The sequence below is a fragment of the Cyanistes caeruleus genome, chromosome 1 (assembly GCF_971803275.1).
Source record: "Cyanistes caeruleus chromosome 1, bCyaCae1.hap1.1, whole genome shotgun sequence".
Taxonomy (NCBI): domain Eukaryota; kingdom Metazoa; phylum Chordata; class Aves; order Passeriformes; family Paridae; genus Cyanistes; species Cyanistes caeruleus.
The window spans coordinates 140,265,839-140,293,404 of record NC_141701.1 but is presented as its reverse complement, the minus strand read 5'-3'; the positions used below and the strand labels follow the sequence as shown (position 1 = coordinate 140,293,404).

Genomic DNA, 27,566 nt, shown 5'->3' with positions numbered 1-27,566 from the left:
TCTGTGATGGAAAGTTCTTCATAGCTGCTCTGGAGAGTGTGGTCGCTGTCTCTGCTTGCTGCAGGTCCAGAGCCTCTCTCCTTCTTCACTCGGCAGTTTCTAGTGAATGTAGTTACAGCAAAACCTGCAGCCGAGCCAGAGATCGGCTCGGCCCGGCCCGGGGAAAACCTTCCCCAGGCCCCCCCATCTCCCGGCCGGGAGACGCAGCAGGCCCGGCCCCATCCCCACCCGGCCGCATGGCCTGGGCAGGGACGGGAGGCCTGGAGCTCTGCCACCCTTCACAGCCAGGAAACAAAGAGAGAACCAAGAGAGCTCTGCTTTTACACTTTAAGGTAGGGTTCACAAGTTGATCCCACTTTTCAATGGCCTAAACTGCTGTCAATTCTCAGCAATGGCCGATAATTGGTCAGGAGAAAAGACTCCAGGCAGTTCCCAGCAACTCCAACTACCTTAAATGTAAGCTCCATGACAGTTATGAACAAAATTAACACATTTAAGGTCTGACTTTGTAAAAAAAGAAGTTCTAAACTACCAAGGCCATATATTTGATAATATTCCTAGTACTCCTACAGTAGTTGTTAGTTTTGTAAACAATGTATGTACCTTATAATGTTCCATAAAGTAGCTTATAACATCAGGGTTTATTAGAAATTTTAAATATCTGTAGACCAAAATATTTTTATATAATTAGGTGTGTATTTCATATAGGATAAAGTGCTTTCAATGGAAAACTTTGTACTTATTTAAGCATTTCTTTCTGAAGATTCCAAGCCATTGTAGAGCTTTGAATACATCTAAGTTAATAGAATTTCTGTAGCATCACATTACAAATTCTGGTTTTTAAATGATACATCATAACAAAGTGAAATGTTCTGTACTGTATGAATGATGTGCCGTGAAAAATACACTTTGTATTGTAGCATTCATGTATGCATATCTCATACATGAATGCTACAATATAATACATTTCCTGATCACAGAAAATGGATTGATATAGTTTATTCTGTATTACCTGAACTTGTTCTCTAAAGAGTTTAATTCACTACAGATTCAGACCGCAAGACAAAAAACTTTGATAACCTCTCCTGAACTCTAGTCTCTGAGTTAATCCAAGTCGTGACTGGAGAAAACAGTATCTTCCACTTTCTGTTAATCTCTAGTCTCTCAATTATCCAAGTTTTCTTGTCTTTTTTTGACAAGATGAAAAAGTTCAGAAAATTCTCCTTCTTTCTTCCTTAAAAATCTTTATTCATGATCTCTTCGTTGATGTTGATATCTCAACCATTGATAGTATCTGCTTATTGTGTTTCCTTATCAAAGACATAGTACTGATCCTGGGAAATCTGCTTTTATTTAACCAGCTTCATTGACATCCATTGAGATTAAAAAAAAAAAAAGGCAAAATGACAAAAAAAAAAACCCCAAGCAAACAAAGCAAACAAACAAAACCCCAACCCTCTCCTCCCTCATAAAAATAAACAAATAGTGTCAACACCCTACAACAGTCTCAGAGCCAAACTCAGGTCACTTCCAATGGGATTTTGACCATAGGTACACAATACTATTTACATGACTAAAAGAGGTCATTCAGGATACTTGTTTTGCAATGTTTCCAAACTTTGGTAATTTTTTTCAGCTCTGAAGATGTCTACATCCCTGATCATAAGTGTAAGTGTGCCACCCCAAGTACCCCAACAGCTGGTAGACTCAACAAGTGCCAAGTCATGAGAGCCCTTCCTTGTGTCCTCAGTGCACTTCCCACATCCAGTCAAGGTGAAAACACAACAGGGATGATATTGGCTGCAGGGATAACGGTGCAGTGCTTAGTGCCTGGGTCCATGAAGTACACAACTTGGACTTCCCCAGACAGAAGCAGTGTTGAACCTATCGGTGTTAATCCCACACCAGTGAACTAACTGAAAATATGCAGCTTGGATTAAAGGGTTCTCTTCATCCCAGCCATCAATACTAAATCACTTCTCCTTTCATGACCATCATGTTTCATAGCAGGTATCTTCTGCTGCAATGATAGAACTGTGCTCTAAAAAATGTATAAGCAAAGGAAATGGAAAATTCAAAAGCACTGAGCCTATGCAATATAACTCACTTTTCTATAACAGATAAATAAACCACAGATATCTCACTGTCAGAGTATGTGAAAATTTCATTCTTTCAATTCACTTTTTCTTCACACAATATTCCATACATACCATACTTTATTAATGAATTAAAGTCTTTCTCCTACTTGTCTTCAAATAGTAATACTGACACTTCTGTACATCCAGTTATCCTGGATAGTCAAGCCTTGAGATCTGTCAAAAACTTCAGTTTTTCTTAAAGTATTGTTAAGAAAATATTGGTTTTAAACAATAGTTTTCTTAAGATATCGTTGCCCAGAGAAGTTTTTGACATCCCATTAAATGTTCAAGGATAATTGGAAGTGTTCAAGGCCAGGTTGGAGGGAGCTTTGAGCTCATCTAGTAGAAGATGTCCCTGCCCATAACACCAGGGCTGGAAAAGAAGATTTTTAAGGTCAGTTCCAACCCAAACCATTCCATGACTTTATGATTTTACTGTTTGTTTTTAAATGTTGTAAATCTCTACAAACAAACATTATCTTTTATCATTTAAAGAGAAGATTAACGGTGCTAAAATATAACAGAAAGGTGTACTTTAAAATTGTAACAAAAACTGACATCCCTCTCAAACTTTAAAAAAAAAAAAAAAGCCTTTTGGGATTGTGTTTCTTTGAATTTGAGTCTTCATTTTTAAAATCCTTATAATTTCTATTACTTTGTGACATAGCAACATGAAGATATAAATAAAAGCCCCTTTCAAAGTGCAAGACAACATATTGGCTCAGGAAAAGTCCATCTGAAGCATTCTAAAATTTCAATTTTTTTCCCCCGTAGCCTCAATTTTCTCTGCATCTTTAGTTAAGCGTTGTTATACTCATCACTAGGATTTTCTTATCATTCCACGTCTTTTGTACTTCCATCTCTGGGAAACAGGTTGGAGTCGGGAATGTTTGGAATAACCCCAGCAGGTGGAGATAAAGAGTAGCGACAGACACACAGTCTGGTTTCCATCATCTGGGAGTTTGTGTGGTTTAAGTGCCAGCGAGGGATGAGTGATGCCGTGCTGCAAGCGCTGCCACCCTGCCCTGCAGCCCCAGCAGACTGCCTGCTGCCTCTGCGCTGGCTGCATCCCACACCGGGACACCAGCTCCGAGCCAGCTCCCCTGACCCACTGCCTGCACCAGAAGTGCCTCAAGTGACTAACGATGCAGGAAAATACAGTCTAGCACTAATGAAGCTTGCTAAAAACTGGTGGCACCTGTGTCTGTTTAGTATTCGTTTGTTCTTGCTGGCTGACCAGCATGACTGCCTGGTTGCACAGACAAGGTACAGCAATCTCCTGAAGGCAGCAGCAATTTCAATGAGAGGGAATAGGAATCTTATCTAGGAATAGGTAAATTAAGAATAAACAGGATTTTTAGCTTAAATTTGTAGCTTGCAGTAATTCAGACAAAAGCAGAAATCTCACTGTCCTTTTCCTTGCTGTTCACAGTAATTCATTGTGGAGGTAGTCAAAGTGAACAATTAACTCTCCCTCTCGCAGGTATTGAGTCAGGACAATCAACAGATTGTGTAACAAAAGACATCTCCTCAATTATGGTAACTATATATTGTGTAATAACATAATTTCTTGACTGTGAGAACACCATCATGAAAATATTACCCCACAGTAAAACCGTAAGTCCTGAGATCCTGACACATTTATTATTTATTTCTTTTTCCTAAAATCACTTTCTGGGTTGTGAGCACAACCTGGAGTCTTGTATAATGACTACAATGGTTCTAGAACACACACTATCTGTAGCAGCAGCGTTACTGGCAGTGCATGTGTCTTGCCTCTATTTCCTAGCAAACTTCAGCTGGGTATTACCCCCTTTTTCATCACTAGGAAGAGGTAATCTTATGAGGCACACATGAAGAAACTGGCAGGTGTTTTTGACTTTTTTAACAAGATCTGTACATAAGATGTGGATGTAACACTGTGGTCTTTGAAGTATGACTGCCTGTGTTTGAGAGACATGGATCTCAAACATCATTTTATTTTCAAATTGGAAATAGCCTTGTTTATGGAGCTTCTAGTCCTGTTGTTAGAATCCTCCCATGCTCTAGCAAAGACTCTGGACACTGCCATTCCCTGGACCACACAGTGACTATGGGCTTAGTTTTACAAAACAGCACCAGCTCCTGTAGTGGGGACAGTATTTGAGAGGTGGCTGGAGCTGCATCATGCTAAAGGGAGAACTGCCACCGTTATCATGGAGGAGTAAGATTTGAAATATTCTTCCTTCTCACCAATCTGTTCCAAGGAGTGGAAGTGTCATTGAAGGGTATGCTTGAACTTAAAAGGTCCTGTGTTCTTTTGAGTGAAAGGAGCACAGTTCAGCATAGTTATCATATCATGCATCCAAAGGGGTGGGAAATTCACTTTGGGATGCTGTTATGTTGGAATAATTTATTTTTAAAACTCTTTTTTTTTTTTTTTTTCTTAGCATATAAATTAGTATGCAATTGTTTTATATGGAGAATGGATGTTAAAAGTTGTTAGAGCTGTTCTTTACTCACTGTTACCTGAATTTTAGCTTTTTTAGCATATAGGAAAATCTCAGTCCAATGAGAAAGAAAATAGAAATGATGGACATGCTGATGGAGAAAAGGAAATGTAAATTATACCTTGTTCTTTCTCAAACTTACTTATTCTCATCCATGATTGGTATTTAGGTTTAAGAATCAGAGAGGCCACAAATAATGTTATTCTAAGTATCATGCTGAGTTAAGTGAGGCCATGTAATTTTATGTTCCCAAGTTATAGGACAGAGTGTTTTTCTTACATCAATTACCAGATACCTGTTTTTTATTTAATTTAGTATTTTAAGTTATTTCCATACAACACAATAATAGGATCCTGAGTTATCTGTCCCTCAAATTGCATTAGAAAGATTTCAATCTGGTGATAGCCTTAATTATAGAAGCTTAATAAGGATTTAGACCTTTTTTTCCAAAGAGAAAACTGCAACATTTTAATTTCCATCATTTCTATTAATTTTCCATCCTTGAAGAAGACTTTACTTAAAGCATTCAGAGAAAGCACTGAACTACATCACAGCAGTTACCCTTAAGTTCTTAAATTCTCAGTCTTTTTCCTCTAACAGCACATTCTCAATATCCTTTAAATCACTAGGATTCATAAAACTAATATTCATTCCCAAAATATATGATCGTCCTATGAGATTCTTGTTAGGGATAAAAGTTGTTCCTACTGTCTCAAGTGTTTCTTCTATTCCAAATATTTTAAATGCAGACAAATTCCTGATGTTTTAATTTGTGTTGATGTTATGCTTGTACAAGACATTTAAGCCCATCTTTTTCAAATATACAATTTAATTCTCTTTGTGCCTGCTTTTATTGTCCATTTTTTCTCAAGTTAGGTACTGTATAGAATCTGAGGTATGATACATGATAGTCAGGACTGAAATTTATCTTCAAAATACTAATAATTTTCAACAAACTCAAAAGCAGATAATTTTTGTTTTTGATTTGAATGACAAAAAGAACTGTTTAATTCTTTCAGTAGTATGAAATTCATATTGCCATCTACATAGACACAACAAACCACAGATCACAGCTAATGAAATAATGCTCAAAATACACACGTGGTTTATTTAAAATGTTACAAAGTCCTAAAAAGTCTTCAGATCTCGAAGTCTCTTTTCCAAATGTTTCTTCCTTATAAGAATGTGGGTTTGTGTGTGGTCTTTAGCATTGCAGGAAAGCAATGAAGGTTTGTATTGAGCCAGTGCTGTACCTTGAATTCAGTAGCCTAATGCTTTTTAAATAAAAAATAGCCAAGTACATATGTAGACAAGCTGATACTGTACACTTTGTTTATTCTATGAGTCTATCTGTGATCATAAACTCTTGGTAAATATTTGCTCTTTGGAGATTAGATTTAACATACTTTCATTTACTTGCAATTAAAATGTTGCTTTCCTGATGACTTGCATGAGCTGCTGTATTTCATCAGTGACATAACATAATGTAAAGAGTTGAGTGGAAAGAAGCCTGTTGTGAATATAACCTTTCTGAAGCTGTTTTTGAAATCAGCAGTTTACTACTGTCAGATTTGAATAATTTTTCTCTTTAACCTTATTGCAATTTGACTCTATCAGGTCTCGCATCTGTATTTATTTTTTATTTATTTTCTGGTGTATTTTTTTTTTCCTTTAAAAATGTCATAATTTTGCAGCCTTTACCATTTTTGTTGAAGAGAAAAGGCACTTTTCTTTTTTCCTCATATGATTTATTGACTATTATGCACCCAACACTTTCAAATTGCTTCCAAAGGCAATAAAATAGCAGGATAAATTCTAAGAAACAGAATTCACTTGTTGACTCTAAAAACAGAAAATTCAACATTAATTGATGCTGTATGTTTTTCATGGTATTTAAGGTTTTTAAACTAAATGCAAAAAGGTGCTTTTATTTTGCCATACTGCATCAGTCCAAAGGAATTAGCTTAGTGTATGAGAGATATTTATGATGCAAGGAATATAAAAGACAGGAATATAACAGCCTTTCTGTAGTTCCAAGCCTGTGATAGAAATACATTTTCACATTTCCTTTCATAGCTTGGTTTATTAAGCTAAAACCTGCCTAAAGCAGACTATGTTATTACAGACATCACAATTGTACAGTGGGTAAATGGACCACGTTTGCAGCTGGTTTAAAGCAGCTCAGTTCTGCCAGTGCAAACCCTGCCACAGCCCATGGACACACGTGCTTACACCAGGCATTTCCAAAGAAACTGGTGACACTGCTAATTACAGAAACTTCCATTCCATAGAATAAGAAATAAGCACACAGCAAAAATAAGGATATATTTTAAAAACCCATTTCAATAGCAATTCCACATATAGAAAATTAGATAAGGAAACAAAGCTGTTATCATTTAATCTTATTTTCACTTTCCTTACACTTATGAATTCATAATTTCCACCTCACCATCTTCACCTTCTTGCTTGCCTTCCACTTTCCAGCATTATTCAATAGAAAAAGAGTATTTTCTCACTTCTAAAAAACGTAGCATACATCTTCTTCGAAATTAATTTCTCATACTTTTTACTGAAAAATTCAAACTCTTCCTCTGTGTTCATAATTTTGTTCTACTTCTGCCATAAAAATTGTATAATTTATTTTCAGTTTTCTGCTACAACTTTATCATAGACAGTACATTTTATGGGAATCTAAATCAATTTTCTCTTTAATCAATTGTTTCTGAAATCCTTCCTGAACCACTCTTCTGACACTCTATACATACTGAGTGCCATTAATTGGTATAAACAGAAGAATATTTCTGTGTTGTGCCATAAGGCAGTCATTGTTTTTCCTTTATGTAAGGAAAAACATTGTATGTATGTATTTTCATTCATATGTAAGAAATGTATTTACAATTAAGTACTATACAAGTATATGGAGATTCTATTTATGATGGTTGCAAATCTACTGCATGTTTCAAATTCATTGAGCTATCAGCAGATAGCAAAACTATCAGAGATTTAACAATGCATAAGTTCTTCTCCATTGGACAATACAAGCACAATTTCAATTACAGAATTTTCACCTCCTATGAATCTGTGGAATTACATAGAAGACAAAATTTTGTTTTCCTTAGTTTTGCCAGCTTATAACAATGAAATTTAAGAAATGCATAACTTTTTATAACTGATCCTGGTTCGTAACTTTTCTGTGAGGATCATCTTTCAGCCCTGCTACCCACTCCCACTGCACTACAGTCAAACATCCAATGAAACCTGGAATACCCAAAACAAAGATCTTGGTAGAAAGGAGATAATGAGCAAATTAAAAGGCCTGATACAGAACATATTCCCATGATGAAAAAGGTATTGTCCTCCTATTTGAATCGTTATGCAGAATCTCCACTGGATAACAAATAATTTGTCAATTCATAATTCTTTATCCAGAGGGTGGTTGAACTGGAACAGGCTCCCCAGGGAGGTGGTGATAGCACCAAACATGACAGAGTTAGAGAAGCATTTGGACAACACCCTTGGGAAAATTCTGTGATTTTTGGGATTGTCCTGTGCAGAACCAGGAGCTGAACTCAGTGTTCCTTCCAGATCAGAAATTTCCATGGTTCATGTCTTCAGCAAAGACACTGCTCCTTAACTGACATTGAGGAATTTATGGAGTAACTCTCACAGAATTAAGTTCTCACACCTGGTCTGTGATCCAATAAGATGCATTAATAGGGTGCTCTGCAAATGAGAAGGAACCTAGGAAAATAATGTCTCTTTAAAAAGCAGCAAGCACTCAATATTTTCCTTCAATCTGAGATAATCCCTGTTCTTTGGGGATTTCCTGCTGTTCATGTCTTTTCCTCTTAACTTCATCAAGAAAGATCTTTTTTTCCAAATTTTGTAATGGGTCAGTTCCCATAATTTCAATGATAAAACTCTTAAATTTTAAGACAAAAGTGTTTTAAGTGGGACCTCAGTTTTTTCAAAATATTTTTCCCAACAGAAATGAGCTGAAATTTTGAGCAGCTCTTATGTCACACTATTCAAGGTGCTTTTCCTTTTAGGTGGATATAAGTATACCTTTTTCCACCTCCATTTGTTTGCAGGTGAACTTCAAAGTCTTGAAATGGTCACTTATATCTTTAGCAATCATCTCTCTCTTACTTCCAGCCCTACCACACAAGATCAGCTAAAGCATTCATTTTCCTGGGCTACCTCCTTATTTTATGTGTATTTCTTGATCTGCCTGGCACTGTCTTTCATCTAATGCAGGATGAATCTCCTGACCTTTAGATCATTTTGCAAGGCCAAATATTTTTCTGTTGCATCGCACAAGGAGGTAATTAAATACTCTGCTATGGATTTCATTACCAGTCCCACTGAACTCTCCAGCTGTACTTAGCTCAATTATTTAAAATTACACATGTGATTTAATTAACTTGTGGCATATTTGCACATATGGCACATAATATTTAAAATGTTTATCCTATAAACCATATTTAAAAATGTTACTAATAGCTACTAATACGTAAGCAAATAAAAGGAAAAGAAAACCTATTTCTTACAATCATTTAAAGCTTTTTCTCCATCCTTGCTCCTCTCCCTACCTAAACACTGAATTTTGGAAAATGTAAATCTTAGATGCAGAGGGTGTCTTTATATTTTGATAAGCTGAATAAGATTTGTTCAAGCTTCCCTCCTATGTGCCATAAAATGTTGTGGTTAATGAAAGAAAACTTTGAGAAGCACATTTAGGTTTAAAGGGGGAAAAAAAAAAATTGATTAAAATTTGTCAAATTGCAATTGCCCAAGCCCTATTTTATCTGATAGCAGCTCACTAGTTCTTTTTAATTAAATATATTAAATAAATTGATTGCACCTTTCCTATTTCTCTTAATTAGTATGTGCTAAGAATCATTGTAAGAAGAAGAAAAAGAAGGATGAACAGCACTGATGGTATCAATGTTACAGCTGCCTGTCACATCTGCCAAAAAAGTAGACTAAGTTTCTAAAAAATAGTGAAATACATTATAATGAAGACTTAGGGGAGAGAAAGAGATGAATACTGGCATTTTAAACTTCCATACCAGCCCTTGCAGAATTGATGACTGCAAGTGGGTGTAGCTGTCAACTAATATTCTCTGAATAACTCTATTACCTAGGGAAATCAGTGACTCCAGAGTTTATATTTTTACCCTCCTGAAACTAGTGTACATATACACTGTGTCAAAGAGCTATCAGATTTCTTCCTGTACGAACATATATAATCCACCATACCATCTACCTCTGGGTGCAAATCAGGGAAATAAATACCCTTTGGGGTAGTGCATTGCTTCTTGAATTTCACTAAAAATCACAGGCCAGCTCTCTTCCATGCTTGGGCATGCAGAGCTCAACTTTTGGGTAAGAGAAATCTTCCTGATCCCTGCAGAGGGAGTATCCCTGTGATCTGCCCACTTTCCTTCCCATGCTCTAGAGGTGCCATAGCACAGTGGGGCTCTACCACTCCTTCCTGCACTGCCTGTCAGTCAGCTGGGTTTTGGGGAACATAAGTCATTTCCATTTCCAGTTACACAGCTGGAAAAAAAAACAAAACTGCTGGGTAGTTATGCAGCTGTCAGAAATCAAACCATGATATTTTGGTTTTATAGCACAGTTTTCCACACAGAATACCCAGCTTCATATCCATATACAAAGTCTCTCTGTAATGTTAAGAGCCACCATTCTCTCAGAAGCCATTTTCCCTGACACTTGCAGCACAAACAAGGCAGGGCATTCTTTACTCAAGAATCTGTCGTGATATTAATGATAGGACACAAGGTGAGAGATACAGTGGATTTAAGAAGTCCATGAAAAATTAATAAAATCTTGATGAATCTTCTTGACCCCCAATAGTTTCACATTATATTATGAACAATGTCACAAATTCACCAGGTTATGCTGCCTATCTGCTGCCAAAAGCTTTATGTTTTACACACCTAACATTGATGTTACCCTTTGCTCCTCAGTGCCGTATTTCAGAAATATGCTTAACTACCTTATTTATTTAATTAATCATCTATTTTGGTACTATCTTCTGTGAAATCAACCATTTTCACTTCCATCACCCTGTTCTCTCTCCTCCAGAAAACTGATTCTTAATCTGGAGTGAAGTTATTTTTATTCTGTGTGGAGAGAATCATAGGTCAGTTTTAAAATGCTGCTAGATTTTAGTCTCCATTCCTCAGCATGAGTATACCACCTTGTACAAAAACCAGGTGGCTGGTGCAAGGCTCCCCTGTTAATATTTTTCACTCATTTTTTTTCACTATTATATTTTCTGCCACTATGGGGTTGGGTATTTGTTTTACTTGGATTAATTTTGTTTGCAGCCTTCTTGACTGCATCTTAAGTATTTCCCATGCATTACTGAATCCCAGCCAAATCATTTTAACTCATTTCACATTCATTCAAGTAGCTATTGACTAAGTAAAAATAATACTGCAGTACATTAAAAAGCTTGAATAGCTTCCTTTCTGATTAGTGCAGCAGTTAAAAACTCATCCTATCATAGACATCTCTGTTCTTCTGAATTTAAAGGAACAGATTTAGATCCCATTTTCTATCATTTATAGATTTAATTCCTAAAGATTTACAGCTTTGAAAAGTTTTACAGGTTTCAGTTTTTCAAATCATTCAAGGACTTCTCATTTAATCTTTTACTTGCGGGACAAATTCAGGTTTGCCAATAATAATGCTATGTAAAACTTTCAGTCTTAAAAGAATTCACATTCCAAATAGCACCTTCCATCAGTCTAAATTGATAATGAAAGATACTTGAAGATCAGTAATTTAACAATTAGTCAACTAAATTGTCTAAATGGTAATCTTTGAGAAGCATGACTTACTTGCCTGGGCCTCATCTAGTTCTCACTTGCTGTGGAGCTTATGGACTGACCAAGTTTGCAAATCACACGGGTGTAATCAGCCCAGACATGCAGATGTGCCTTCAGTCTTTCTGATCACAAGCACTTTCCTGTGAAATATTTATATTTGCTTCCAGAGAAAGAAAAAAATGTATATTAAAGCATCTGTTATGAAAGGAATTCAAACTAATGATGTACATCTAGGAGAAAAATATTGAGCTAATGATTTAAGAAAAATATGGTGGCACAATAAGAAAAATAATTTCAGTCGGAAACTGTATTTTTGTCTTTCTATAGTTTTGACTAAAGGACCAGGGTTTCCCAGACAATTCTTCTAAAGAACAGGCTGGTAGATTTGGAAACAAGTTCTATGACCTTTGGCTAGTAAGTGATACATTGTATTTTGTTTAAGCCTTAAGTAATTTTCTGTACCAAGACAATTCTATGTATCTAATTACAGCATTAGTGTAAAAATTGTTCCAGCTGTCCAGAAGGTTTTGCTATTGGATGATATCATAACCAGGGTGTTATTAAATCTCACAGCAGCTGGAGACTTGACTCCAGTCAAGCAAGAATCCTATAGAGATATCGAGTAGTGATGGATTTCCTGTATATCTTTCAGTGAAAAGAATTAAGATTTTTTTTAAGATGCCATAAGATCAATATAGTTTCTAAAATAAGTCTACATCATAACTTGAAACTAATTTAAAATGTGTTTGAAGGTAAAATTGGTTGATAACATCTTTTTTGAACTCTAAAAGCTGTCACATAGTAAAACAAAATCATGTAATAAATACATGTATTTCTTCTAATTCATGTTTCCAAACATTGGTAGAAATAATGTGAAAAATATAACATCAGCATATTTCTAAGAGGAGACAAAGTACTTCTCCAGCTTTGTCTGAAAATCATTCTTTTTTTATGAATATAAAATGTATCCCTTAAAAAAATAATAACATAATGCACAAAGAAGGTTTTAATTTGCATTTAGAATCACATTGAGCAGTTTAAGGCCTTGTGGATTTTTCTGTGCATTTATATTCAATCAAGTCAAAGTATAGACCAGCTGGACAAGGAAATATGCAAGTGGCCATCTACTCTAATTTTCATCACCTTTTTTTATTATCCCATGAGACTTGATGGATTTGTCAAATGTAAGTGCTAATATTATTTTTTTCATGAATAAAAACCTTTTTAAAGAAATTGAGTTACTGCATATGTGCTTGCATGTTGCAGTGCTGTAGGAAGCCAAAGTGCCAAGTGAAAAACACATCTCCAAAACACTAATGTAGTTGAAAAGTGGACTACTGATCCTTGCTAATGTCATTTTGACGTCTTAGTGAAAAGATTTAAACCCTCAGTTTTTCTTTAAGATAATGGAAGACAGATGGGCTCTTGTTTTGTCTGTGAATTAGACAATATAGTAGACCTATTCACTAACATGAATTAGTGGATTATATAGTCCCCATATATTTATGCTGATATATATTAATGTATAGTGTTAGATTCTTGGCTTTGCTTTCAGAATACCAACATTAAAATTTTCCAGGAAGCTTTACTTTTCTTATCCTATTCCCAGACTCCTATCCATAGATCTTTTCTCTACATCCACAGAGACAGAGAAAAACTTGGAGTAAAAATAGTTAGAGGCCAGAAAAATAATGTTAGGGAGGGATGGGAAAGCTGATTTTGCCAAATTTAGAGCCTATTAAAACCCCTTGGGTTCTGTATTGCAAAACAGACCTGGAAACTTCTGAGTACTGGTCTGTTCTGCTGTTTGCTACATTTCTTCTTCTTCTTTTTTTTTTTTTTTTTTTTTTTTAATAATATTCCTCTGGTAATCCTAGAAACAGAGTAAGGATTGCTTTCAGGCAAGAAGCACTGCTTGCTAGAACAAGTCCACATTAAGAAGGAATACATACTCAAAGCTGGAAAAAGAAGGCAAGAAAAAATGGTTTCTTTGCTTGGTAAGCTCAGGAGTTCTAAGTGATAAGAACAGTTTTCTGTGCTCTGACAAATTTCAGTTCCTAGAAGCCTTTTAGTCAAGAAGTGTCCAATGCCCTTTAGTCCAGCTGTGAAACCAGGACAGAGAATGTACATGTTCAGGACTGGACATTACAAGCAGTCCTTTTTCAAACACCTTCATCTAATTCACATCCTTTGGAGGAGCAATATGTCCAAGAACAAAGCTATAAAATTATGTTCTTTCTTCAAAAATACCACAGAATAGCAAACTACATTCTATTTGATCATAACCACCTTCCTTTCCTGAGTTCCTAATTTCAGAAAAAAAAGATTTAAAGCAGAGAGACTTTTGAAAACACTGGTTAGCCTGGGCATTCCAGTAAAAAGGGCATGTGTATGGAACAAATTTTTAAGCTTACTCTGGAACCCAGGATAACATGTAGTCATAGAGCCCCAGGTGAATCCTGATAAGAATTATAAAAAACAAACCTGTTCACTTTCCCTTCTGTGCTCCACCTGGAAATGATCTGTTCAATGTCCATCTGGAAACCCTGTGTTGGCACACACATCTCTTGAAACCAAGTTTGGGCTTTGCATGGAGATTGATTTATGCATGAACCCACAATTGTAGAGAATTTCACCTAAATTTTCTGTAGAAAATTTTGACATTATAGGCTATCTGCTGGTAATCAATTTATTTTAGCAAACTTAGTTGATCACTTAGAAATTATGAAACAAATTATTTAATTAAATCAGCTTCAGTTACAGAAATCATGCTGAGACCTGTCCTTTCCTCTTTTCTGACATATACTAGGCTGGAATTTTACTGAACCGGTTCCAGTCTGTGCTGTACACCTAACTTTTCATGAGGTAGCAGACAGCTTTCCATTACTATTCTGTGAAGAGTATTCACCTTTGACCTCAAACACAACCACTCATAGAATCCTGCTTCTGAGAGGAAACTGTGCTCCTTCTGCAAAAACATTGCAACAATTGATCATTTAACATTTAGAAGTTCTACCACCTTAGTAGAAATAGAATAGAATTTGCCAAATAAGCACAAGTTTTCCATATGTGATGGATGAGGTCTGTTGGATATTTAAGCAAATGAATGTGTAAATACAGATAGAGAAAAGCCAGCCTCCTGCCACTCTGAGGAGGGACGACATACCAGCTGTGCCTCTCATTTCTGTCTCTTTCTGACTGTTCATATCCTATACTAGAGCTAGAAAATGTCTGATCAAATTGGGATGTGAGAAAGGAGCTGTACACCAAACCTGGTGTACTTCCCCAGCCATGGAGATTTGCCCCAAAAATGTGATTCACAGAAGTTGATTTAAAATTCAATAATCATCTTAGATTAATTATTTTTAAAAAGGGTAATATTTTGAAAAGAATTGTTATTGGCTGGATTTGAAAGGATTTCAACTTCACCTAGATTCACCAAGAGTTAATATAGCTGGTCAGTGCTCCTCGTAAAAATTGGGAATGTGAATTCTCTTATTTCTCTAGCTTAGCAGCCAGCACACTTGCTTGCATTGTGCCACTGAGGTTATCTTCAATTTTGCATGAGAGAATCTGAACCAGAAACCAGGGTGAAAGCTCTAGCAATTAGACAAGAGAGTATTTTTCCTCAAAACTCTGGGTATAAAAGAATTATCTCTTACAGGAACTGCAGGAATAAGTCTGTGTGTTAATTTCATGTCAAAAGACCACACTTTTTGCAAGCTTTCTCTCATTTCATTAAAGAATGAGAAGTTCTAGCTTATTAGGGAATTCAAGACAAAAAAAACCCACAGTAGATGGTAAATTCAAGTACTTCTAGGGCCAGGGAGGATCATTATGCCAAGACTGATGTGTAACGTTACCCTGTCCTAGACCCAGTTCTTTCTCTCTCTTTGATTAAAAGGAAGGATTCAGCCTATTTTTTTTTTATTTTTTTAATTGTTATTATTATAATTTTTTACCATTTCTACCATGAAAATATGAAGTATCCAGTATTCCCTTTGCTAGTTTGTGAAAATAGTTAATTTCCTCTCTGGTAAAGAAAGCAAGAGAAATGAAGAATTCTTCTGTCTTTTTCATGTTAGTATTATTGTAATATAATCCACCATGTCTGACTATAAAAGTAGATTGACCATTGTCAACTCTCATTTCTTCACTAGAAGAATAATCATTTTCCTGTTTCAAGGCTTTTTGCTATTTATTAGTCACATTATATGTAGAAATATTTATGTCCTTATATATGACATTATATAAGACATTCTATTTAACATTATATATAACATTTCTGAATGTGTTCACCACTAAATGTAATGCTCTTGGACACTGAGAACCTGTCAGATCTTCTGCCAAAATTATACCAACCAGGCTCACTGAGAATGAGGTTTTAAGTGCATTTTCCCAATCAGCAATGTAAAATGGTTTCCTCCTCCCTAGATTCCCCTACCCAGTAGCTCAGCAATTAGACTACAGGCTCTTGAGGTAGGTGACAGGAACCAAATGTTCATTGCTGGCCAATGTGTGGAAGTTCTACCCATGAGGCAATACTGCTTTTAGTGCTGACGTGCTCTCAGACTTCCTCTATGATGTAAATATTTTGCACAGGATATGTCTTCTGCTCACCCTTCCTGTCACATGGGACCTGTATACATCCCTGATCCCATTGTGGACAGTAGGTCACATCCTCCAACAATAAAAGGGCATGTCTTTCCTTAGCAGGCAAGGGAGGTATTTAGTCTTGTAGTAGCAGCTATGAATTTGATTTCATAATTCATTCATTCTAGCACAAAACAGCTTGCTGGTGTGGTTTACTCTCTGTGTCTCAAGTCCTCCTTGCTATAGCATTCAGCATTTCCAATCTAATGCATTTAATTGCCTGGTAAGGCAACAGGGCCTCCAGTTGCAGTGGAGGGAATCTAAGGCAGAAGGAGCCAAGGTGAGATCTTTGCTTTTACAAAGGAAGTCTGCAGTATGAGAAAGAAATTTTTGGATTAAATGGGATATAATTATACTATAGAATATCTGTCCAAAAGTTCTTGTGTCCCATTTAGCTTTTCCCAAGGCCTGTCGGTGATTCAGATCACAAAAGGAATATTGAAAACCAAAATATTAAAAGCACAAAATGCAGTTAATTGAGGATGCCAGAAAAGCTTTATCTGGATACTTTGTATTGTGTGTGAAAAACAATTGCCTTTTTCACTCTGATTTAACTGAACCCTACAACAGCTTTGTATTGATGCAAGGTCCTGATTACTCAGAGTCTTTTCCTGGCTCACCACAGGTTCCATAATTTGTTCCTGTGAAGTAAAAAAGTGCACATTGTGTTTTGTGTGGAGCTATTACACCACTTTTAAAGTTTTGCTTCTTAACTTGAAGAAATACATTACTCTCCAGAATGGCAACCAGAGGAGTAAGGTTAATATTTCATATAGGTTGCGAAAGGCCTGATTCTCCCTGTTTCTTCTTTACTAGTTTTGTTCTATATACTACAGTTGTTGAACCTGGTAAAGCCAGACTACTTTTTTCTTTGTAGTAAACACAATAATTTTTTTTCACATCTGTCCACTGGCTTCTTCCCATATTTGGACTGATTTTAACATTTGCTACTGGTTTGAGAGCTTTTGACTTCTATACAATAATTATTATATTTTCCCCAATAGGAAAATAAGAAAAATTAACTTTCTGTTATTGTTTTCTAGTTAATTTTGATTTTTCTCTAAGTATTTTTCCTACAGGAAACTTTTGGTATACAGAAGCAGCACTTAGTGAACCCTATCTTTCCTGACATGCAATCAGATAAACCATTGACTGCCCCTTAACTCAGCACTCATGATTTACACTCTCTATTTCACTCCTGCTAATTAACATTAATGTACTAATGAGATGTTTCTTAGCCTGAAACAGAGTCTGCAATAAAGCACTGCCCCATTTCAGTGGTTTGATTCCATATTCTGACTACAGATACAGTCTTGGTGTTGTCACCAAAAAGTTGGCCAAGTTAACTGGAGTTGGGGTAATTAATGGGATGTGTGCAATAATGGATCATAATCAACATCTAAGCACAGTGATGCAAAGATGCTGCAAAAGCAGTGAAAGAGCCATTAGAAATCTACAAATCTAAAGGGCAACTATTTTTTTTATGGAAACCAAAACCGTCCCTAGAACAAGCCTTGTACAAACACCCACAAAGGAGTGGTCCCCACATAACACTTGTCTTCTACTTAAGTTCATAAATCCTATTGCTTCAGTCTTTGGGGATGATCTTAAAATAAAATTCTTTGTTAATCAAGATATATGATGGGAGGAGTGCATTTCATCCTACAGGTGTTGCAATTTTGAAGCACAAGTCTCTGTGAAGGCAACAGTGTTCTACTAGATGTCCTTTTACAGAAACACTTTTCAGTTAGCTTAGAAAATTGATATCAAATTAAGACATAAAATACAATGTCTCAGACCTGCAAAAAAAAAAAAGTAAAGCAGAAATTAAAACTTATCTGGATGAGTCTTAGCGTTTATATACAGTCTTTTGATAATATTCTTCAGTATTTTTGACAATATCATCCATCCTCACCAAAAAAATTTGAACCTTAAATGAACACAACCTATACAAAAGTTTTGTTTTCAACTGACAGTTTTGAAGGTAATCATATAGTAGACATAGGTCCATGGGTTTTTTTCCATCTCCGTTTCATCAATCAGATGATTCCCAAATTGCTGATCATCATTCATTAAAACAGAAATGATCAGTAACTGTAGTTCTCTCATCATAGTTAATGTAAACTCTGTCAAATCCAGCTTTCATTTTTAGACTCAGCCAAGTTTTGTCCAATTGATTAACTGCACCCAGTTAATAAGAAAAGGAGTAATTTTATTTAGAAGGCCACAAAACTTTCTCACAGCTTCCTGTAACAATTAACAAATCTACTATAAGAAATATTTCCATAATTGAAATTCTTAATATGTTTGTGATAAGACACAGCTTCAGAAGTTTAGTGGGATGTTGAATTAATTACTTACACTGGTGGTTTAACTTTTGTGTCCGTTACAGAGTTAGTATTTGGGAAGAGCATTTTCCAGATCATTTAGAGGGAAATTCTATAGGAGACAAAAAGATCTGGATCTGCATATGATACCTAGTATCATACAGTCTGTATCTGTTTTAGTTTAGGGTAAATCAGGAAGGAAAATTTTAAATGGGGATCTTTACAGGGAAATGCTCTTCTTTATTAATGGGTCTGGGAAAAGGGAAAAAAAAAAAATTCTGTGGAGAGAAGTGGAAAAAGTTGTTTATTTAACAGAAAATTGAGTAATATTAAATAATAAAATTATTAAATAATAAAACTTTTTGCTGTTTGATGGGATGGTAAGTCTAGGAAGAAAGGTTTTTTTTTATGTGGTGTAGCTCGGCTCGCTCAGGTTTTTATTAGTTCTTCTGGCGCTGGAAAAGTGCTGAGGCTTAGGCCTCGGTGGGCCACAGGCGTGAGCTCCCGGGGTTTGGCTGGGTGTTCAGGTTAGAGCAGGTTTGTACAGATCTAAGAAAATTGAAAAAAAAACAAGGGTCCAGGGAACTCTTCTGTCTCAGCTAGCTAAAACTAACTAAAAGTCAGAGAGAAGCTCTGTCTTGCTGTCTGTCTGTGCTGCAGACACTACAGTCTAGGAGCGGGGTGCGTGGGAGTGATGTTTTCTTTAACACACTGCGCGCTTCTTCTTTCTCTTCTCTTGTTTTTAAAGACAGTTTTAAAGGTGTAGGACTTAATATATAACATAAACTAGACGATTGGGGATACTAGTATCATAAAGTCACTCCAGGACATTCCACCCTTTATCTTCATATCGTCAACTTATTATTAAAATCAATATATATATATATATATATATATTTTAACTTTACAATACATACATTATATACAGACAAGGGTATTTATTCATAATTTTTACTTAACTATTAGATTTCTTTGAGGTACACATTGTGTTGTTTTATCTTTCTTCATTATTTATCATGTGTAACTCGGTTTTTGAGCAAAAATAACTCTACGAATGGGTTTGTCTGTACTTGAAGTAGAATTGATTTAAACTGTCTTTCTTAACAAACTTTTGAGATGTACTGCTGGGACTTTGTCTTTATTTATTTTATGCAGGGGTTTGGATTGGGTTGGGCTTGCTCGATTGGTGGAACTTCGGGTGTTAACTATCTAGGTGGCTTTTGCTAGATGTTGCTCTCAATTTTTGAAAGATCTCTTATTTAACGCTTTCAAGGTAGTTTTTAACAGTTTATTGTACTTCTCTACTTTTTTCGCAGCAGGTGCATGGTAAGGGATATGGTACACTCACTCAATGCCATGTTTTCTAGCCCAGCTGTTTATAAGGCTGTTCTTGAAATGAGTCTCATTGTCTGACTTAATCTTTTCAGGGGTACTATGCTTTTAAAGGACCTGCTTTTCAAGTCTTAGGATGGTGTTATGTGCTGTAGCATGAGGCACAGGGTAGGTTTTTAACTATTCAGTGGTGGCTTTTACTATTGTGAGCACGTAGCGCTTGCCTTGGCGGGTTTGGGGCAGTGTGATGTAGTCAATTTGCTAGGCTTCTTCATATTTATATTTGGACTAACGCTTACTGTACTATAGCGGTTTTAACTGTTTGGCTTGTTTGATTGTGGCACACGTCTTACAGTCATGGATAACTTGAGAAATACTGTCTATGGTTAGATCTACTCTTCGGTCTCGTGTTCACTTATAGGTGGCATCTCTACTCTGATGGCTTGAGGCGTCATGGGCTCATCGAGTTAGGAACAACTTTCTCTTGTGTTGCCAATCTAAGTTTATCTTTGACACTTCTATCTTTGCAGCTTGATCTACTTGCTCATTGTTTAGGTGCTTTTCATTAGCCCTGCTCTTGGGGACATGGGTATTTACATGACGGACTCTCACAGACAGTTTTTTTACTCTGGTGGCGATGTCTTTCTATTCATCAGCAGTCTAGATTGGTTTTCTTTTACGTTGCTAGTTGGCCTTTTTCTACTTTTCTAGCTATCTTCACAGAGTATTGGCTACTATCTATGAATTTGTGTAGAGGTAGAGCTTTGGTCACTTCTTTCTTTTAGCAATGTCTAGGGCCAGTTGAACAGCTTTGAGTTCAGCAAGTTGGCTTGATCTACTTTTTCTTTCAGTGGCTTCTGCGATCTGTCGTGTGGGGCTCTATACGGCTGCTTTTTACTTTTGGTTTATCTCTACGACTCGACAGGAACTATCAGTAAACAGAGCGTAGTGTGTTTCTTCTGCTGGTAGTTGGTTGTACGGTGGAGCTTCTTCAGCTCGTGTCACTTGTTCTTGCTTTTCTTTATCAGTGAGACCAAAGTTTTCACTTTCTGGTCAGTTTGTAATTATCTCTAAAATCTTAGGGCGATTTGGGTTTTTAATACGGGCGCGCTGCGTGATGAGGGTGATCTACTTGTTTTATGTAGCGTCAGTGGCGTGGTGGGTAGCAGGAACTTTTCTTTTAAACATTTACTCTAGTACTGGCAGTCGGGGTGCCAGGAGGAGTTGTGCTTCTGTGCCAATCACTTCTGAGGCGGCTTGAACTTTTTCATAGGCTGCTAAAATTTCCTTCTCTGTGGGAGTGTAGTTGGCTTCAGACCTTCTGTAACTTCGGCTCTAGAATCTCAGTGGTCGGCTTCGAGTCTCCCCAGGCACTTTCTGCCAAAGGCTCTAGGACAGACCGTGGCTCCCGGCTGCAGAGTAGAGCACGTTCTTCACATTTGGTTCTGTTCTGACTGGGCTAAGGGTTACTGCATGAGCGATCTCCTGTTTGATCTGAGTAAAGGCTTGTTGTTGTTCAGGGCCCCACTGGAAAGTGTTCTTTTTGCGGGTGACCAGGTAAAGAGGGTTCACAATCTGGCTGTACTCAGGAATGTGCATCTTCTAAAAACTTATTGCACTTAGGAAAGCTTGCGTTTCTTTCTTGCTAGTGGGTGGAGACATTGCTGTGATCTTATTGACGACCTCAGTGGGAATCTGACGCCGTTTATCTTGCCACTTTACCCCCAGGAACTGAATCTCACGAGCTGGTCTTTTAACTTTGCTCTTTTTGATGGCAAAACCGGCTTTCAGGAGAACCTGGATGATTTTCTTTCTTTTCTCAAAGACTTTTTCAGCTGTTTTTCTCTAAACAATGATGTTATTAATGTACTGCAGATGTTCTGGAGCTTCACCTTTTTCCAGGGTAGCCTGGATCAGTCTATGGCAAATGGTGGGGCTGTGTTTCCACTTCTGGGGCAGTCGGTTCTAGGTGTACTGCACTCCCCTTTACGTGAAGGCAAACTGAGGCCTGCATTCTGTTGCTAGGGGAATGGAGAAAAATGCATTGGTAATGTTAATAGTGGCGTACCACTTCGCTGCCTTGGACTCCAGCTCGTACTGGAGCTCTAACATATCTGGCACAGCAGCGCTCAGAGGTGGAGTCACTTCATTCAATGCACGATAGTCTACAGTCAATCTTCATTCTCTTGCAGATTTACGCACAGGCCAGATGGGGCTGTTGAAGGGTGAGTGGGTTTTGCTGACTACCTCTTGGCTCTCCAGTTCTCGGATCATCTTGTGGATGGGGATCACAGCATTTCGATTTGTCTTATACTGCTGGCGGTGCACTGTCGAGGTGGCAATTGGTACTCGCTGTTTTTCTACTTTCAGGAGTCTTACTACAGATGGGTTCTCTGACAGTCCAAGCAAAGTGTTTAATTGCTTGATGCTCTCTGTCTCTATAGCTGCTATCTCAAATGCCCACTTAAGCCCCTTTGGGTCTTTAAAATACCCGCTTCGGAGGTAGTCTATGCCTAAAATGCAGGGGGCCTCTGGGCCAGTCACAATGGGGTGCTTCTTCTACTCATTTCTAGTCAGGCTCACATCAGCTTTCACTAAAGTAAAGTCCTGTGATCTCCCTGTCACACCAGCAATAGAAACAGATTCTGCTCTTACATATCTTGATGGGATTAGGGTACACTGTGCACTAGTGTCAACCAAGGCTTCATATTTTCGTGGTTCTGATGTGCCAGGCCAACGAATTCACACAGTTTAAAAGACACGGTTTTCTCTAGCCTCTACCTGGCTAGAGGCAGGGCCCCTCTAAACTTGGTTATCATCACACTTGTCAGTTTGACTACAGGCTATTGGAGCGGTTTTCTTTTTGGTGGAGTATTCCCCCTGAGTCTTGCTGTCTTTCAGTTCAAGCATCTGTTTTGCCAGAGCAGCAGTAGATTTACTATCTTATCTTTTTATGTTTTCTCCACAGTCACGTAGGAAAAACTACAGCTCAGCTCGTAGCTTTTTCTCTCTATCTGGGGAACTTCTGCGTTGAGTACCAGGGCTCCTGGTCTGTACTGCTGAGACTGGAAGAAGGTCTTTTCTGAGTTTCTTGAGAGTTTTCTCTATTTTGTCGTGGAAGTTTTGCATACGTGTTTCTATAGCTGCAATTGTTGCCTGCATGGGGCCATGCACGGTATCTGCATATGCTCGAAGCTTCTTCGCCATATCCAGCACAGTCTCTTCTCGGTCATCCCGCTTCATTGTTGTTAAAGCAGAAGTGTATTCTTGTGGCCCAAGTCGAACAAGTTTTCGCCACATCACAGATGTGCATGGCACCAAGTCTGGATTTCTAGTACTTAAGTCACTCACAAAGACAATCTCTACTATTGCTATTTCTCTCAAGCGCTGAATCTTTTGTTTTATGGTTTTCTAACGAGTTTGCTGTATATAGAGATCGTCTGCACACAGATATCTTTGTGCCACACTTCTTAGGACCCGTTTTCAGAGACTATAAGGGTCAGCCCTCCTCATCATCTCCTGGTCAATAACCGGATCGTGTGACAGGGATCTCAGATGCTTCGCTTCAGTGCCATCCAGAACTGTAGCCTCTCTTGCAGCATCTCACAGACGGACTAACCAACTAATTATAGATTCATCAGGTCGTCGAGTGTAATCTTTTCTCAGGCTACGAAGGTCTTTCAGGGAGAAAGGTTCACCAGTGCTTTCTGATTTTGTGTCAGTTGCTGGTTTTGAGGGTCCTTCCCCCGCATCACCATTATCATCATCTACTGGCCGATCGGTTTTGGTTTTGAATTTTATGCCTCTCGTGGCAGGAGCAACAGACACTGGTTTAGGCTCACTGTCTGGTTTGGCTGCTGGCTTAGGCTCACTGTCTGGTTTGGCTGCTGGCTTAGGCTCACTGTCTGGTTTAGCTTGAGTTACTGGGGTAGCTGCTGATTTATCTGCCTGCCCTACAGTATCTAGCACCGTGCGATAAGCATACGCTAGGGCCCAGCTTATTGCAATGATATTTTTCTTTTTAGAATTATCACAGCAATTCTCTTCCAGATATTTCTCTACTTTATCTGGGTTCTGAATTTGTTCACGTGAAAATTCCCAGGCTGGGGGATCAGAAAATTCTTTCAGAGTTCGGCTAATTCTCTCCCACTCTCTACACTACTCAGGATTTCCCACACCTGAGTCTACTTCTGGGGCAGGGGTCTCATTGGCTCTTCTGGATATCTCAGCCCTCATCCTATAGAAGCCGCAGACTATATAGAGGAAGCTTAACAGCTGAGCCAGCTGTACTACCAGGAAAGTGGTATCCTTAACACTCAGGGGAAACTGGGTATTCTCAAAGAGGGACATAACAGATTCAAAGGAGAAGAAGGAAAGAAAAGGCTGAAACGCCTCATCCCCTGGTCTTCCTCTAACAAACTGGGTGCAATTACCAATAAACTCTCAAAATGTGCCACTAGGACTGGGAGGCAGGGTCGGGCGAAGAAACCATGAGCCAAACATACCTGACAGAAACTTCAGTAGTTCTATAAACTTACTATAAATCAGTATCACCGAGCCCAGCACAATAACCATTCTAATTCGTTCCCCTCTACTGTGAAAGAGGGCAAAGACAGGTATTAAAACCTCAAAAACTTTTAGGGACCAGGTCTACATGAAGGCCTCCACCCCAAGAGACATTATGTATCCAAACAACATGACTACAGACTGCTTTATCCCAATACAGAATAAATACAACCAACAATCAGTACAGGTTTTTCCACTTTCTCTTGCCCCACGTTGGGCGCCAAAAACTGTATTTGTCTTAGTTTAGGGCAAATCAGGAAGGAAAACTCTAAATGGGGATCTCCACAGGGAAATGCCCTTCTCTACCAACGGGTCCGGGAAAAGGGAAAAAAAAAAAAATTCTGTGGAGAGAAGTGGAAAAAGCTGTTTATTTAACAGAAAATTGAGTAATATTAAATAATAAAATTATTAAATAATAAAACCTCTTGCTGTTCGATGGGATGGTAAGTCTAGGAAGAAAGGTCTTTTTTCATGTGGTGCAGCTCGGCTCGCTCAGGTTCTTATCAGTCCCTCTGGCGCTGGAAAAGTGCCGAGGCTCAGGCCCCGGTGGGCCACAGGCGTGAGCTCCCGGGGTTTGGCTGGGTGTTCAGGCCAGAGCAGGCTTGCACAGATCCAAGAAAATTGAAAAAAAAACAAGGGTCCAGGGAACTCCTCTGTCTCAGCTAGCTAAAACTAACTAAAAGTCAGAGAGAAGCTCTGTCCTGCTGTCTGTCCGTGCTGCAGACACCACAGTCCAGGAGCGGGGTGCGTGGGAGTGATGTTTTCTTTAACACACTGCGCGCTTCTTCTTTCTCCTCTCTTGCTTTCAAAGACAGTCTTAAAGGTGCAGGACTTAATATATAACATAAACCAGACGATTGGGGATACTAGTATCATAAAGTCACCCCAGGACAGTATCATAAACATTATCTGCTGGACAGTTGCAAAGTTTGGTATAATTATAAATTAATAGATAGACTACTAGTAGTAGGAGTAAGCTAAGATTATTTGTCAAGGATCAAAACTAAGGTAGTGGTTTCCAATAGATCCTAAATTTGGCATGCCTTTCTTTTTAGTTACTGACATTTTCCCAACTTTTACTGGTTAACCAATGCCAACAAAAGTTTTGAAAGGGGGGTGAAATCTCAAAGAAGCTTCTATTTTTTGGGTACATTTGTTCTGTATTTTGGTTACATGCATAGCCTCCACTTCTGGGTAATTGACTTAATCCTTTTGGTTTTATTCTAGTGCCTCCTCTGACTCTCCTTGGACATCCCTGGAAAGCTAGAAGGCAACCTGTTCCCACCAGGAAGCCTGATCTTTCTCCCAACTGGAGCACAACAATGAAGCACACAAAAATTGCAAACAGCTGATTGTTAAGAGGACTCAATGCTAATTGCTGCCTGTCAGAAGAAATGGGTGTCTGGTTGGATAAGTTATCTTTCAACCTTTGTTTGAAATGTATATGTTACATATCATTCTTCTCTACTGGTGCAGTGGTTGCACAGGTCCTCCACAAAGATTCAGTCTCAGCAAGAAGACAGCAAGTTAAAAACAGTGTCCTAATGCAAACACTGTGGGCTAATGGTTAATGGCTCATTAGGATGTAAAATCAAGGTCAGGCACATGACAAATATCTAATGTGAACACCCTGTGTTGCCACATAGACAACACATACATAGATAATATATACATATTATATGTGTATATATTGCTACATTATATTATATACATTTCTTCATAGGTGTGTTCAAAAATTTTATTATTTCAGATGAATAGATTGATTCTGAAGCAAATAGTTGAAAATTATCCAAACTGGTTAATTTCAGTGAGATATCCTATTAGCCAGAGCAATCTGAATTCCTTGAATATAAAACTAAAGGAGAAGATATGTTCCAAAGATCACACCTAATAACACCTAAACGAAATTCAATTAATGAGTTCAGATTAAAACTGGTTTGAAATCAATATTCACGAAACCCATGGTCAGGGTATGGATCCTTGGCAGATATTTTCTAATAAGGTCACATTAGAGGTAAAAGTAAACATGCAGTGACTAAGCCAGAAATACCTTTTTGAACTAGGATCATAGAATGGTTTGGGTTGGAAGGGACTTTTAAAGGTCATTTATCCGAGCCCCCTGCAATGAGCAGAGGCATCTTCAACTAGATCATGTTGCTCAGAGCCCCATCCAACCTGACCCTGAATGTTTCCAAGGGGGGAGCATCCATCAGCTCTCTGGACTATCTGTTCCAATGTTTCACTATCCTCATTAATAAAAAAAATTCCTTCTTTTATCTAGTCTGATATACCCTCTTTTATTTGTAAACCATTACAACTCATCCTATCACTTCAGGCCATGCTAAAAAGTCTGCCCTCATTTCTTATAAATCCCCTTTAGGAACTGGGAGGCTGTTGCAAGTTCTCCCCAGAACCCACCCTTCTCAAGGCAGGACAGCCCCAGCCGGCTCAGTATTTCATCACAAGAGATCATCTCATGGTCCTACTCCAGACCTGCTCCAACAGGTCTATGTCTTTCTTGGACTGAGGACTCCAGAGCTGGATGCAGTACTCCAGGAACTAACCACTGGGAAGAAGGAGGGGGAGGAACATCATCTCCCTCAACCTGATGGATACACTTCTTTTGGTGCATTCAGGATACAGTTGGTTTTCTGAGGTGCAAATGTACATTGCCAGCCCAAGTCCAGTTTTTCATCTGCATGTCCCTACAAGTCCTACTCTGCAGGGCTGCTCTCATTCACTTTATCCCTCAGCCTATATTCATACTGGAGGTTGCTTGACCTGTGTTCAGGGCCTTGCACTTTACCTTGTTGATCCTCAGGTACACATGTGCCCACTTCTTGGTCTTGCCCAGGTCCCTGTGGATGGCCTTGCATCCCTCAGGTGAATCAGCCACACCACTCAGCTTGGTGTCTGCAAACTTGTTGAGGGTGCACTCAATCCCACTCTCTGTGTCACTGATGAACATATTAGACAGTACTGGTCCCAAAACAACTCCCCAAAGAACACCTCTCATCATTTTTGTTCACCTGAACATTGAGTGATTGAGCACCAATCCCCATATGTGACAACATGAGGTACATCTTTGGCCCCTCAATATTTCTTTCCTCAAAGCCCCTTTCTACTCTTATAAGAAAAGCTAAGGAATTGTTGTTTGTGTCTGTAGACAGGCAACCCAGTATATACATTAAAAAGAATAAA

The 27,566-nt window shown here is 38.0% G+C and overlaps 1 long non-coding RNA gene across 1 annotated transcript; it reads left to right on the top strand.

Annotated features, from left to right (window-relative positions):
* On the top strand, positions 1–27,566 carry LOC147655964 (uncharacterized). Its single transcript, XR_015280652.1, has 2 exons — positions 1–332; positions 25,593–27,566. It is a non-coding gene; the product is annotated as an uncharacterized LOC147655964 (long non-coding RNA).